Genomic DNA, 16973 nt, shown 5'->3' with positions numbered 1-16973 from the left:
CTTCCGGGAATGTCAAAACTCTGTTATCTTGTATCCACTAATAGCAGTGACCACTAATTATTTATATTTTGTATAATCAAAGGCAATGGTATGCAACGAATTCTACAATGTCACACGCCTATTAATTGCGATTTGCAATATGGTAAACATTGGAATGTAGATGAGATCCTTCTACACGGATAGCAAGACTTTTGTGTTACGCTATAGAGTTGCCAACTGGTCGGTTTTCACCGGCCTGGCCGGAAATATTGCTATTATTTTGATTAAAGCCGGTGACCAGTACAACTTCTTACCATCCCGTTATGACCGGTTTTCTCAAATTTGTATCTAGATCGAAGCAATTTCATCTAGTTCGAAGTATAAATTTTAAAAATAATTTTCATTCTGTACATTCAAAACTGTCACCTTTCACCATCTATTAACAATTAATATAGTTTGTTCATGATTGCTAATGAAACTTCAACTGACCATAGCAGTATATATATTTTAAGATTACATATTTGTGATACAGTTTCGGCTATGTAACAGTCATCGTCAGATAATATGTTTGAGGAAGGCTATGTTACATACCCGAAACTTATCACAAATATATAATCTTAAAATATATATACTGCTATGGTCAGTTGAAGTTTCATTAGCAATCATGAATTTTCCAAAGCTGCAATGATTAATTTACAAGTTTGTTCATCTGTTGAGATAATTTTAAGAGTCTTCATCCCGGCGAAATTAAAATACCGCTAATTTTACAGAAATTATGTAATATCTTCAAATAGATAAAAGATAATCGAAATGTGGAACAATATTATTTTACATGAGAAACCGTTATCACGACTCACTTATCTGCTTTCGATTTCGAGCCATTTTGAAAATTGGCATTTATTTTCGCGTTTCTAAACAGCTTAAAACGAAAAGCCACTAGGTGACTTGTGATAACGGTACCTCACGCAAAATAATATAGTCTAGGGCGCTCTTGTTCCATATTTCAATTATCTTTTATATATTTGAAGATACCACATAATTACTGTAAAATTAGCGGTATTTTAATTTCGCCGGGATGAAGACTCTTAAAGAGGTGACAGGGACTGTACCAGGGAAAAAAAGTTGAATTTAGTTGTAAGGAATTTTATACATTTATTGAGAGTTAAAAAGGACTTCTTGAAGCAATTGCCTGTAGTTGAAGTATAAGTTCCTCCCACTTTCTTCATTCCATTATTTCATTCATTTCTCATCATTAATTTTTCCCTTACCCTAGGTGCATAAACGTAGGACGTTAAACTAAATATTTAATTTCATTTTTTCAATGTTAACACTAAATACCTCAAGAGTGATGTCCAGTAACGAGAAGTTCCTAGAGTCACTTGGGTAACACTAGTTTACCCAAGTCAGATCGTGTGCGTGGGTTTTCCCGGGGTTCTCCCGTTTCCTCCCACTTTCTTCATTCCACCATTTCATTCATCACTCATTATCACCGTCTCCTTTAGCCTAACCGGCATAATCGTGGGACGTAAAACTCAAAGATTTCATTTCATTTCCAAGTCTTAGATCCAGGGCCGTGCCGTAGGGGAGGCGACCGGGGCGACGGCCCCTGGTGCCGAAGTAAGGGGGCAAAAGAATCGGGACAGAAAAGCAAAAAAGATATGAAAAATTACTTACAATATACGTATGGGGGCGCCGTCGTGTAGTCTCGCCCCGGGCGCTGATTTTCCACGGCACGGCACTGCTTAAATCTTAAACACTAATTGATAGGAGAAAAAGAAAACATAAGTTGCTAAAGTGACTGCATATACAAACACAATTAAGACCATTTATGAAATTTGAAAGCTATACAAGTTACTACCCAATATATTTCAATAATAAACATAATTTAAATGTTATCACATGTCCTTCGAGGACCTCTCGTTACGCGGAAAAATTCTGATAACTTCCTGATTAAATTAAGACATGAAATCAGAGCATAAATTTTGTAAATGAATTTATAAAACGACACGAGAATTTTTGAGACGAGACAAGTAAAGACTTCCGAGACGAGACGACAAATAATTCTTCGAGAATTCAGATGAGACAATAATTCTACAAAATTTACGAGACTAGACAAGAAAACTTTATTTCTTGTGTCGTCTCGTCTCATGAGCGACACTATTTCTTATTGAGTCATTTGCGACCCGAGTAACATCCTACACTTTAAAAGTGACTGTGCTAAACGGCGTGACAAACATCTTGGCATTTGAAGGCAGCGCTCCAAGTTCTCTTTAATGCAGCTAGCAAATGAGAGTCCTGCGGTATTGCCACGTTTATTTTGTACACATTCACTTTAGTCTATTCCTTGCCATCTGATCGCGCTGTAGTTCGTCTGCTTAGCTAAGTCATAGCCGCACCCCTTTACCACTTGGCAACGTCGGGTCAGAGCTTGCGTTTTATTCGTTTAGCTGAAATGCCAAGATATTTGTCACAGGCTTTAGTTAATTTGAATCGATGGATCACTATTCGTTTACGTCACAGCTTTACAACCGCGATTTTTTTTTTGGTTATAAGTTCATAAATTTTCTTATTTTCATTCAGTGTATTTACTGCGTGGCTGAGGAGTTGATTTCTACAGTTTTGTGCAAGTAATATTCAATAACGGCATTAGATGTCTCTGTTCTTACATCTTTGTTGCAATAGTATCTATATTTTGTAATTAATTTCAGTGAGAAGTTTCGTGTGAAACTGTGGATAACAGACGTGCACCCCATAGGCGGAGTTAGGAATTGGTTGCTGGGGGGGGGAAGACCTTTTGTCTGCTCGGGGGCACGGTTAATACAAATGAGAATTGAAGAATCTTATAAGTAGCATTTTTTGTTTTTGTCAAAAATTTTGGGGGGGGCAATGCCCCCTATGCTCCCCATAGCTCACGGTGCACCCAGAAATTTTCGTTGGAAGGTCCAAGCTTTTTTTGTGGGGGGGCGGAATAATATTACAAGTCAATACATGTATGTAGTATTGAATGGGTGTTATTTTCCACCCGAAAAGACAATAAGTAATTGTAAAATACTTACACCTATATTTTCAGGGGAAAAAAAATGATGGAACTAGATTGTTTTTATAGGAGAAAGAGTACAAATGAAGTGTAAGATACGGGTTTTCATACTACGTCAATCATTTCTTTGTTAAACAAGTGGAGTTTTATTGAAAAAGTATTCAAATGTATGCTAAGTTAAGAACTTTTGGGGAGGTCCGGACCCGGTACACCCCCCGTGGGCGTGGTCCTGGTGAGTACTAATGAAGTGTCGTCATAAAGGGAGGATTTGAAACCATTGATCTACATATTGATATTCGCCGCATCACTGATGATTTCAGAAAATTTTCTCTGGGCCGAATTTTCAACAATATGGGGTCAGAAATTGTAGTGTGAAAATACTATTTGAAACCCACATTAAGCTTGAAAGGAGATAGAGGTCTCGAAAGGGTGGAAGGATTTTCCTATCTGGGTCACCTCCTGAAATCATCATGCGCCGGATTAGTCAGTTATTTATTATAGTATAATATGTTTGATTTAATGTGGTTGGTTATGTAAATGTCCAAGATACATATTTATTTTCAATACAACATTACTTTATTTATTCTAAATGAACTTATTTTTTTCTTAAATCAACTTTACCAAAAGCTTTTCTGACTAACCATTTTATCTTCTACAATTCTCGATTGTGAAATGAAAATAAAATGAAATCTTTAAGTTTAACGTCCCACGGTTATGCCGGTTAGGTTAAAGGAGACGGTGATGATGAGAGATGAATGAAATGGTGGAATGAAGAAAATGGGAGGAAACGGGAGAACACCGAGAAAACCCACGAGCACGGTATTTGTTCACCACAAAGTCCACACGGCACGAGCTGGGATCGAACCAGGGACCCTAAGCACCGGAGGTGAACGCTCTACCACTGAGCCCCCGCGCCCCCGTACATTTTAGAAAAGAAAGAAATAAAGACAATTTTATATCGTTGGTAGGAAATTCGTCTAAGAGAATCTGCGAACGGTGACCAATGGACACTCTATGCACAGGATACTTCCGTCTATGGACAATCGTTCTTAACGAGGTATGTGTCATTTCATTTACGGTGAACTCATAAATTAGTATAAAAGCCAATTAAAAATATTTCCCCATTAGTTATTTGAAAACAAAAAAAAAAAAAATGAAGAAATCTGCACGTGTTTTCGCACTTCCTTGTCCTTCAGCTTTCTTGTAAACGACATTGCAACACAACTTTTATTTTTGTAACAATTAAATGATTTTTTAACATTTCAATTGAGGGGAGCTAATATAGTAACTGAAATGAAATATGTAGATTCACCTCTAAAAATGCTTTCTTCATGTTCGTTTGTCAGCAACTTCGGAACGCACAAATGGGAATCATGCCAAAAAAGCGGATCGTTAAAATTCTAGAGAGGGGGGGGGAGGATAATGAGATATTTAAACTATTTAACACAGTCATTAGGGACGGATTAAGGGGAGGGCTTAGGGGGGCTATAGCCCCGGGCTTCCACTCTGATCAAAATCTCAACTTGCTGTCTAAAAAGAAACATGCAAAATACAATCATCATCATAGAACAAAATATGACCAAAAATATGAAACATATTCCCTTAACTTTCCTATTGTACTTTCACAGAAATGTATTAGGCGAAATGAGCAGGGACTACATATTTTTTCTAGTCCAGATGGGATAATCCAGCTCTGACTCTCGTCCCCCATTTTAACATATAAAAAGGTGGCCATAGCGATCCAGTGTTACCGATTGTCCATAAGTTCCAACACTAAGGTCTGTAGTGCCGAATAACCATAGTTACACTACTGATTTTGGATTTCTGAACTTAGCAGCCTTTTCAGCAGGGAGGCTATATGAGACGTGGACCCACAGCTTAAAGTGGAATCTAAACTACACGAGCTCGTACCGGAAATCAAACCCCAGTCTCCCGAGCCAAAGACTTGTGTGCTAATCATAGTTGCCATTGATCTTTATTACTATTATTATAATTAATAATAGTAATAGTGGTAATAATAACAGCTGGATCTGGGTTACCTACGCAGTACATCATTCTAATATGAACGTGAATCGCCTTCCCATTTCCTCACTATATCTACGCATGTCCTTTAAAAACGTAATCGAAAAACAGAATTTTTACACGGAAAGACTCAAAAAATGAGTGAATTGCTATTGACAAATATATTAACGGAGCATTTCAATATGCAGATGTTGGAGTGAGAATGCAGCGAACTTGGATAAGTAATAGGTGATGACAAATGGAAATATTTCTTTTTTATAAGTCTATATCTGAGTACGAGTCATTGCGGCTCTACAAACCTTTAAAGTTGCCAGAATGCAGTAGGTTTTGCCATTTACATAAAAGCAAAACGCCTACAATGTCTGTCAACCCACTACACGCGACTCGTCCATTGGTTGCCTAACACAAGGATATCAACCTTAACAATACCCTAGCGACAATATTGGTTTCATGGGCTGAAAACGACCTCTAAAGTATTTGATAAGAGAAATAACAGCAGATTTTTCTTGAAAGTTGCAATGAGAACTGGTGAATCTAAGCAAAATTTGCAATTGATTAGCGAAAACAAGACATTTCTAAACCTTGTGGCTTCCGAGATTTCGTTCTCCAAAGAAATTGGCCAGAAACAGACACTGACCAGGCAAAGCATTATGACCAGCCGCTACATTCTGAACGCAGTCATTGGGTTGTTGTAAGAGACATGGGACTGGCGTAAGAGACATGGGGCCCAGACAGTGACACTCGATCAGTCAGTGTGATGAGTGTGAGTAGACTGGGAACACTGACAATATATCTGAGCTTGACTGAGGCCAGATTGTGATGGCCAAATGGCTGGGAACGAGCATCTTGGAAACAACGAGATTTGTTGGGTATTTGCGAGCTGCTGTGATTAACTTATTCCAAAGGTGAGAAAAGGACAATGAAACCAGGACCAAAGCATAAGACATGGAAGCCGCACTTCATTAAAGATGTCTGGCATTGTTGACTGTCGAGATCGGTACAACAAGATAGACCACAATTAACAGCAGTATTTAACAGTGGACGAAGCAGTCTTTAACAGCGTGTCTGAGCATACAGTTCACCGTACACTTTAAGATATGAGACTCTGCAGCCGAGATCTCACATGTCTAGAGATGTTAATTGCGCGACATCATCAAGAATGACAGGATAGACATGCCCATCGTCATTGGACCGCAGAACAATGGTGCAACATTGCTGGGTCCGATGAATCACTATCCACCCTTCGTCACATCGATGGCCGAGTCAAAATCCGTCGTCTTTCAGGGGAACAGGTGCTCAAGACCTGGACAGTAGGAGGACGAGAAGCCCGTAGGCACTTAATTATGATTTGGGGATCATCCACACGGTCATTCATGAGCTTGGCAGTGCGTGTGGACGGCTCCTATTTATCGGCAGGCCATTGATGATCACGAACACCTCTTCATGTGGGTCATATTTCCAACTGGGAATGTAATCTTTCAGCAAGACCAGCGTTGAACTTTAGTAGTTCTACGACCTCAGTAGTGGCTTTAAATTGCTGCAATGGCCCCCAAACTCACTCGATCTTCACTCCATTGAATATCTTTGCAATGTCATTGAACATCAGATCGCGAAATTTACACAAAAAATAACTTGTGTATGCAAATCTGGCGCATTATGCCTCCAAGCACCTATCAATGTCTCATTTCTTCCATGATGCATTCTTGCTGTCCTGCGAACCAAATTTGGACGTACCATATTACGTAGATGCTCATTAAGTTCTGACTGGTCAGTGTAGTCTATATGGTACGAGTTCAAACGAGCCCATCCAATTAATATCAAACTTGGCATATAGTGATAGAACTTGGCTTGCTATACAAGAGTGTGAAATAATGCATGTATGGGTTTCTGGTTTCTACATTATACAGAGTCAGTTCTTAATCAAATCATTCGGCATAATAAAAACGTAACAAACGTTGCGTTGAACAACAAATAAAGGTCAGTCTTGAATAGGAAAATAAAATAAAGGACGGCATTTTAAGATTATGGGTATATTTCACTTGCAATCTACGATGTAGTTTCCAGGGTCGGATCCAGAATTTTCTGAGGGGAGTGCACCATAACTATCAAAATAACCAGTCTCATTGAAACTTTTCAAAGTGACATGTGACAATATTCTTTACATCTGACAACACTGATACATACAACGGAGGAGTGGGGAGTATTTTAGAGAGTGTCACAAGTGATATGCAGGAAAAATTGTTCTTCTCTCTCTCTGGCTTCTGTTTTCTTCTCTGCTTGACAAATGTTATATTGCTTTGCTTGGTGAATCCTTTTCCTTCAACTTTCAGAAAATCGTCTTAAACTATTGTTTTTGCAAAACTCCTTTCTTTTAAGCCCCAAACCGAAACATGACGTCAAAAAGTTTCGGAAAGTGTTGCTATTTTCACTGCTAGCTTCTCATTTTACTGTATATTTACAACGAAGGGGGTTGGACGTGTACCGATGCATCTCCCTAAATCCGGCCCTGGTAGTTTCTTTGAAGCTAATATAATGTAATTTTCTACACAGTACTGAAGGTAGTACTGTAGTTGATGATTTTTTTCAGATGTTATTTTCATGTGTCTACCTATGTGTTGGTGTCTGTACACAACGGCAGAAAAAGTGAAATTTTTAACAATTAAATTAATGGGGAGGGGTAAGTTAGTAGCTAGCATTCTTGCTGCGTAGTGGAATCAGTGGAATGGGAAAGTGGGAGAAAACTAGGGTAACCGAGAATACCCAGGGGAATGATGTTGTCCACGACAAGCTTACTTGACCGAGGATCGAACCAGGGTCACCACACACTAAAGGTAAGCGCTCTACCACTGAACTACTATGTCCTATCTGAAATAAAAACTAGATTAAACCATTCGTGGGTTCCATTAATTAGAAATTTTCCAAATTATTTTAACAGTAAATACACTGCATTTTGAGGTAAAATATTAACAAATATAATTGAACAAAAATGTCCACTGAGAAAAAAATGTAGGTGACGTACTTAAAAAGATGGGTTACATGCGTAATTCCTGTAGTTTTTGGACAACGTACGGCACACGTATAACTGAAAACGCATGTTTTATAATACTTTCTGTATAAGTGTTGCATCTATACGTACTTTCTGTATGAAACAATGTAGTCGGTTAGGATCTCACATACAAATGGATGTATATAACATACAGCTGAGGAATGTAACATAAGTATATGCATGTGATATACGGAAAACTGTTAGATGTCAGACATCCTGCAACGGCATGATGTAACATCTAAGGGCAGTGCCTATGTAGCATACGGATAACGTATGCTCCGTACTGATTTCTGTAGTAAGCAAGAGGATAACGTATATTTGTACAATTGTAACGGTATTGTGTAATTTTTATATACTAACTTGTATTTACGGGCAAAATGTGCTTTTAAAATATGCACAGGCTGTTAAAAAGGAAGAAGAAGAAGAAAATATAAAGATTAGTAGATGTAATTTCTTTTCTGTTATTATGATTGATGTTCTGTTGTGATCACATGAGGTCCTCACACTACAGCTTCCAACAAAGAGCTAAACGTGACCGCTGGAGAAACGTATACACAAACACCCACCACACCCCAATAGCGCAGTGAGCATTCAGAATCGCGGACAAAATTTGCTCAAAATTTTAGTTCGTATTTCAAATTTTTCCGGTTCTGGGATGTTCAAATCCCACAGGCTGTATTACAAAATGTCTAAATCTGGAAAAATGAAATGAAATCTTTGAGTTTTACGTCCCACGGTTATGCCGGTTAGGCTAAAGGAGACGGTGATTATGAGAAATGAATGAAATGGTGGAATGAAGAAAGTGGAAGGAAACGGGAGAACCCCGAGAAAACCCACGCACACGGTGTTTGTCCACCACAAAGTTCACTTGGCGGGAGCTGGGTTTGAACCCGGGACCCCATGCACCAGAGGTGAACGCTCTACCACTGAGCCACCGCGGCCCCATCTAAATCTGGAAAGGTAGAGGCCTTTTTAAATTTGGAACAATCTTCTACTTGGTACGTGGAATTAATTGTTTCAATGTAAAGTCAAAAACTGGTTTCACATTCCAGAAAGAAGCACTCACGTCAGTTTCGTGATATTGTAGCTATTGATACAGTAAATTGCAAAATTGTCTTTTTCCTTGAACTTATGTGTATAAACTGCAACCACTATGCATTTGTTCGTCTTGTAAAGGAATAGAGGGTGCAAGAGATGAACCTGAAGGACACACAATTGACTCTTATCTTCCGAGAAGCCATTGCCGCATACACAGGATTGAAGTAGTGAGAAAAAACAATTATCACGGCTCTCCTACTTGTATCAGAAGCATCAAACGCTGCAGTCGAAATCGCACTGAAAATCTCTGACGTTATTCTGAATCAGGTAATACTTCAGCACGGACATCACTATTTTGATTGAACTTCAGGACCGACTGCTTCGCCACTGAAATTAATCGAATTTGGTTGGATGGACGTGCACACTGCACTAATAATAATAATAAAACCTTTTTTCAAGTCAAGCTATCAATAATTCTGTCAATTTGGTGTCTGTAATCATGGTTTTATCAAACGGATATGTTCTTAGAAGTGAAGTCACGCAATGTAAACCATTTTTGATTTTCTTATTTACTTATTCCCAGGACCGGTTGCGTTTGGTCCTATATTCCATGTCTCTTGAATGCCAGATAGTCTTGTGAGGACGGCCTATAATGGGAGAACTGTTCTTGCATAATGCCTTATGCACTCATTAACTGCACCGTTTCGAAACTTGAAATATACAAAAAGCTTAATTCAGAATGGGCAAGAAACTTGACATAAAAACATATTATAAGCTAATAATAATAATAATAATAATAATAATAATAATAATAATAATAATAATAATAATAATAATAATAATAATAATAATAATAATGATAATAAATATTTAATATGAGAATAACGTTTAAAACTAAGCGTTTTTAAACTTGGTTCTTCATTTCCTTTACTGTCTAGCCAATTAAGACACAGTTACCATTTTGCTTCTGCTCTCAAGAAGAAATGAAAGACAACCGGTAAGCGATACAAAAAACAGACATAAGTAGACAACGAATAAAATAGAATAAGTGGCTTTCCTTTCTGTGGTGATGAACCTTAAATCTCCTTGAGCCATAGAGGTATGTTCGTATTCAGGTCAATCAAATTGTTTGACAGTCTTCGTGATGCAAAAGTGTATATATAACAAAGCTATCTTATTATCTAATCACTATTTGTATATTTTTACATTTTGTTCTGAAGACCTTACAGTGTCACAAATGTAGCGAATCTTCTTCTTTTAGTATAACGCCCCATGATTAAACCAGCAAGGCGAAGGGACACTATAATGAGGACAATGATCGAAATTATGGAATAGAGAATGTGGGAAGAAACTGAAAATTCATTCGCACGGTATTTGTCTACCTCAAAATTCATTTGGCGCAAAGAGGGCTCAGTATTATAGTGCTTACTCTAGTGTGTGTGGGGTCCTTGGTTCGATCCCCGGCCACGTAAGTTTCTGGTGGATATCATCGTGTCCGTGGGTTTTCTCGGGGTACTTACGTTTCCCCCCACATAGTTATTCCATCATCATTCACTTGCCTTAATCGTAATGGTCCTTAGCCTAAAGGGCGTAACCTTGAGACGTTAAACTAAAATAAAACTAAACTAAAATATTTCATTTTATTTCTATTTGGCGCGAGCTGGGATCAAACAAGAAGTTTTAGTCATGAAGCGTGAGCAATTTGTCATTAAAAAGGAGTGACAAATCGAAAGTAAACATGTTGCATACTATCTCTTTTCCTTTGAATCTTTTGTTTTGATCCCTTGGATACGGTGGTCTTTTCAACGAGCTTAAGAAGTTCCTTACTGAATTCCCTTTGTCTGTGTGTCTGTCCGTCTGTCTGTTATTTGCGATTTTTTTCAATCTTGAGCCCTCTATTCGATAGAGCATCAAAAATCCATCTAAGAAAGTGATAGAATTTTTCGCGTCACTCTTATCGTTCCCGAGATATTGGCAAAAAAATTACCTATTTCCGGAGATTTAAGGAGCCATATCTCTGGAACCATAAGTCATAGAGAAATGATATTGGCGTTGATCAATACCTAAGAGAATGGTGAACATTTTGGTACCAAATAATAACCGGTAGCCAACGGAAAACTGGCTACTGGCTAAAATGACCATCGTTACCCAGATATTAGCCAAAAAAAAAGTTCTAATTTCGGGTGATTTAAGGAGCCATGTCTCGGTAACCGTAAGTCATAAAAAGATGATATTTTGCGAATTTTTGCGAGAAATAGAAGAAGGTGCCGATAAAAAGATTTGGTTTTACATGTAGGAACAGTCAGTAGCGTACCCAAGAATTTATTTCGGGGGGGTCCAAACCAAATATGAAGGTATTTTATATTAAAATTCCTAAAATTGCCCCTAAAATTAGGCTAAATTTTAAAAAAGTCGAAATTTCGGGGAAGGGGTCCGGACCCCCAGGTCCCCCCTGCGTACGTCCCTGGGAACAGTGACAGTTATCCGTCCCGCTCCATCTCTCCATTCTTTTTAAGTTCGTTCTGGCAATACTCTTGGAGTATTCTCAACTGGTTATATTATTTTCATGACAAATTTTCAGTTATAATTTGTTTTTATTATATGAAGAAAAGAAGTTCTGTGATAATTGTTTGGTATATGGAATCAGATAATGGTATCTTTGTAACATTCAGCGGGCACTGAAAATTCTATTTGATGCTGGGGAAATGTAGTTGCCACTATATCAACCTTTCAGCACAACTTAACAGTCTTCATCCCGGCGAAATTAAAATACCGCTAATTTTGCAGTAATTATGTGATATCTTCAAATAGATAAAAAGATAATCGAAATGTGGAACAAGAGCGCCCTAGACAATATTATTTTACATAAGAAACCGTTATCACGACTCGCTTATCTGCTTTCAATTTCGAGCCATTTTGAAAATCGGCATTTATTTTCGCGTTTCTAAACAGCTGAAAACGGAAAGCCACTAGGTGGCTTGTGATAACGGTACCTCACGCAAAATAATATTGTCTAGGGCGCTCTTGTTCCATACTTCAATATTATCTTTTATTATTTGAAGATATTACATAATTACTGTAAAATTAGCGGTATTTTAATTTCGCCGGGATGAAGACTCTTAACAGTCTCGTTCCCACGAGACGAGAAATAAGACTTTCTAGTCTCGGTGTCATGAATTTTGTAAAAGTCTCGTTTCGTCTCGAATGTTGAATAATTTCCTCGTCTTGTCTCGATTATATTAGAAAGCTATTTTGTTTTGTCTCATTCTGTGAATTAATATACAAAATTTGAGCCCCGACATTTTATTAATTTAATGTATCAGTTATCAGAATCCTTCTGCGTCACGAGAAGTCCACGAACAACATAACAACATTTAAAAGCATATTATGTTGCCAGGGGCGGCTCTAGAATATTTTATACCCTAGGCGAAAAACATGTCTGCGCCCCCATAATCTCCTTCACCCCCAAACCCAAACCAAAATGAAAACTTGTCACCCTTGACATTTTCACCACATTATCACATTGTTACCGTTTGTTTAAGCAATAAATAAAATAAAACTTACCCTCAATGCCTCTCTCTATGGTATTAATAAGTAATCTATAAGCCAATTATTATTTTTACTTTTATTTATTTATTTATTATTTTATTTTATTTTATTTTTTGCTGTGGTATTTGTAATGAAAGTTCACCAATATAACCACAGGTCAACAGGAAACTAAAGTTTTATTGTAATGTAAACCATGTCGATGTCCATTGTAAATATAAAACAAAAGATGGTTAAGACAAAGAAAGGATGAAGTTTCTTAATTTATTTTTACTTATTTTGAATTTGCGTAATTACTCTGTCGAAAGCCGAGTAGCTTTTAAAATGTCTACGTCAGTTGTTATCTGATTATATAAATTCGATGCTCTGTGAAAGAACCTTTGAGTAATCGACAGTCTAGGGCGGGAAAGAAGGAAGAAGTGGGTATTTGGTGGTACACGGATAGGAATGCCAAGGGATAATTCTTGAAGTAGGGCTTCAGACCTTAAGAGTCTTCATCCCAGCGAAATTAAAATACCGCTAATTTTACAGAAAGTATGTCATATCTTCAAATAGATAAAAAAAAATCGAAATGTGGAACAAGAGTGCCCTAGACAATATTATTTTACATGAGAAACCGTTATCACGACTCACTTATCTGCTTTCGATTTCGAGCCATTTTGAAAATCGGCATTTATTTTCGCATTTCTAAACAGCTGAAAACGGAAAGCCACTAGGTGACTTGTGATAACGGTACCTCAGGCAAAATAATATTGTCTAGGGCGCTCTTGTTCCATATTTCAATTATCTTTTATCTATTTGAAGATATCACATAATTACTGTAAAATTAGCGGTATTTTAATTTCGCCGGGATGAAGACTCTTAAGTTTTCGTAGACTACCTTATGTAGAAACTTTAGATCAGTAACATTTCTGCGAGCATCTGGAGTCTGGATATTCAGATAATGCACTAGATCTTATTTACCCATAGAATGAACAGTGGGAACACGGAAATGTACTGTGGCCAGATAGATGTTCCTTCGCTTCATATAGGTGAGGAGTAATCGATCTTGGGTGATCCAACTTTAAATTAATTTCCTACTTACGTTTAGGCTAATGTTGATAAACCTCACGTGAAAGAAATCGCCGCTAAATGTTTCCGCCCTATGCAGCCGCCTAGACTGTCTATATGGACGAGCCGGCCCTGTATGTTGCCCATCAACTTACGGTTGAGGTGAACAAGAGAAGAATTATAGGAGTACAGCTCACAGATGACGAGAAGAACCCTAAAACAAGGGTAGCAGGGAAAGGTCAACGACACGGCCAAGTCCATTTTCGATTTTTGAGGTGTGGTCTATACTTAGATGTCGTCTGCTACTCCGGATAGTTATCTGTGTGTTATTTTGTGGTGTCATTTGAAACCCCCGTGCCAAAAGTGGGCGAGCCCATACCTACGTCACACTACTTCTGCTAGGGTTCTTCTCGTCATCTGTGAGCTGTACATAGTGCACTTTTAAACGTTGATAAATGCTTTTATTCTGTTCGTATAATTAGTTCATCAATTTCTAGTGTTTATACTATGAATCATATAATACTACAACATTGTTTGTAAACTCACGAGATGCGAGAAATGTCTCGTCTCAAAAACGAGACGAAAAATGTTATATATATCTCGTCTCACCTCGAATTTGAAACTGTACTTCATGTATTGCCGCTTGTCTTGTTTTCGGAACGAAATAAGAAGTTTACCATCCCTCGTGGGCGAAACACCACTTTATAGAGTGCTTCAAAAAGTTAAGGTTCAATCCAAACCGTGTTCAAATTTCAATGCTCTCTCAGACGGATTCAAAGCAAGGATCGTTTGCTGCAAAGACTTGGGGAAGGCTAGGAGATTAAAAAAAAAAAAAAAAAAAACACCACAGAAAACTTGAAACGCTCTCAAGAATTCAGCAATAAACATGGAACAACTCATCATAGCGTTAAAAGTGTCTTCATTTCACACAGTAAAGAACCTTTTTTTTTTTTTTTTTTTTTTTTGCGCAAATAAAAGTAAAATGTGAAATTCAACTCAATAAAGATTTGGTTGAGGAAACGCAAAGAAACAATTCAAGGTTTAATTTCTTACTGCTTCATGTGAAGGACACAATTTCTCTCTCTCTCTGTGTATGTATTTTCCAATGCCATTGGGTACTGTACAAGAGTTTTTTTGTGTTTGTTTTATTAACTGATTAAACCGAATGAAAGGCCATTGTGTTAAGTACGTTCTATCTATTAGCTCTGTATATTCAATCATCTCTTAATTGCGATTGATAAGTACAGGAAGTGATTTATAAGGTGTTCTATCAAATACAGTTGAAGAGCGATAACACCTCATCAATGTCCGAAAAACCGCTTAACAATCGCTTAAGAACTTTATCTTTTTTCTTTCTTTCTTTTTTTCTTTTCTTTTCTTTGCCATAGGTATATGCTGATAACCACCATAAATACCGGTATGTTACTACAGTAACTTGCACATTCTTTTCCATGCCTCCGACACTTTCCTCTTTTTCAGTCTGTAAACAGGAACATTAATATTCGATCCCTCCCCCTGTCGAAAAATATGAAGTGTCCCAGCATAGGAGACAGCGCTAGATCGCCTTTTGGTATGAGCGGCACGGGTCCTCCGATTCCCGGTGAGAACACTCAGTTAAAAATGTGTAACTGCCCTTTTTGAGCCCCTTCTGCTTTCGTTCCGCAAATAGTGTGCTCAGCAAAGGGCGTCATTCCTCACACGTGACGGATCTAAGCCCATAGATACCGGTAGTGCCTCAAATATGTAAAACAAATAAATTGGAAACTAATATGAAATTTGAGCCGGAGTAGAATTTAAAACCTTAATAAATATTTTTATTACCTGCAGAGTGTTTTACTTGTTTGTTGGTGTTTCTACTCAGGTAGGGTCCAGATTAATGTTTCATCTTGCGGAAATATACTTTTTTCAGATGATAGGACAGTTCTGAAAATGGTGAAGTTGGCTTATCCCTTGCTTTACAATTTTAATCCAGGGAATACTATTTCGCAGTGCATAAAGCAAAAAAAAAAAAAGAAAAAAGAAAGAAAAAAAATGTGCAGTGACGACTAGAGGGGGACAAGCCCTGCCCCATGACTGCTCCCTAGACAAGATGCACTTAAATTATGACAAGTAAAATTATCCTTATACACAAAAAAGTTTTCCTTCAAAAAACTGTCCTTGACCCTCCAAAAAAATGAAACTGGTGTCGTTAGGTATATCTGGGCGTCCTAATAGTACACACTTTACTCAAATGAGTCCAAATCACATTTTCGTATAATTTAAGGGACTTTGTCCTTGTATAAATATTGGTGAACCAATTCCATGCATCATTTATATACTCGTTTGTATCACGTCGTATGGAATACGAAAGTTTTATTTTGAAATGGAGTATCTCGAACGGAGCTTATACGGGAACGTCCAACAAGTTGTCTCTAAAATCTGATTGCCACATAGCACATCTGATAGAGCATCATGAGAAATGCAAATGAGCAAAATTTAAGGTGCTATGAACAAGAAGGATAAAAGCTACGGGGCTTCAAAATTTGAATATCCAAAAATTATAGAGTAACTTGGGTAAAGATGCCCCACTTTTTCATTATTACCCATTTTCCACTTCTGTAATTGAGGTGAGGTTGTTGAATTTATGATCAATTAGAAGATTGATGTATTGTTTGTGATATCTCGGAAGACAATTTTATTTCAGTAAATTTAAGAACCATTTACAAAAACCTTCAAGTGGGGCATCTTCGGTATGCATGTAGGGGAAAGATGCTCCAGTTTTACAATTTTTCAACATGTGTTCATAAACTTCATAGAAACAGGCAATTATGCTAATATTACTAGCTTTAATTTCTACTAACTATCTATCTAATTACTAACAAGGAAGGGTCACGCAGTGGCTCCGCTGAGATCCGAACGAGACAATTGTGTTTGCATTTAATATGTCATAACTAGATGAATCCCAAAGTTATACGTGCCCCCGGGCGGAATGTCGTGAGTTACAACATATTTTGTAATGTAAGAACTGCAAAAAATTACCTGGCAGAATAGTTTGAACCGAGTCATTTGTTCGGAAACGGTTGGGTAAGTGGAAAACTCGGCCAACATGTATCCCATCATTTTCAACGACAAACTTTTTGGGGTAAAAAAAAAAAAAAAAAAAAAACTTCCCAGGGTCCCCCGCAAGGTCTCAGACGGGGTCCAACTCAAAATTTTCAAATGGAGAAAGGTTAAGAAGCTCATCGTTTGCAAGATCTTGTTAAATGAAAGTAGATG

The sequence above is a fragment of the Thermobia domestica genome, chromosome 15, assembly GCF_964235325.1.
Source record: "Thermobia domestica chromosome 15, izTheDome1.hap1.1, whole genome shotgun sequence".
Taxonomy (NCBI): domain Eukaryota; kingdom Metazoa; phylum Arthropoda; class Insecta; order Zygentoma; family Lepismatidae; genus Thermobia; species Thermobia domestica.
This window is presented reverse-complemented; position numbering follows the sequence as displayed.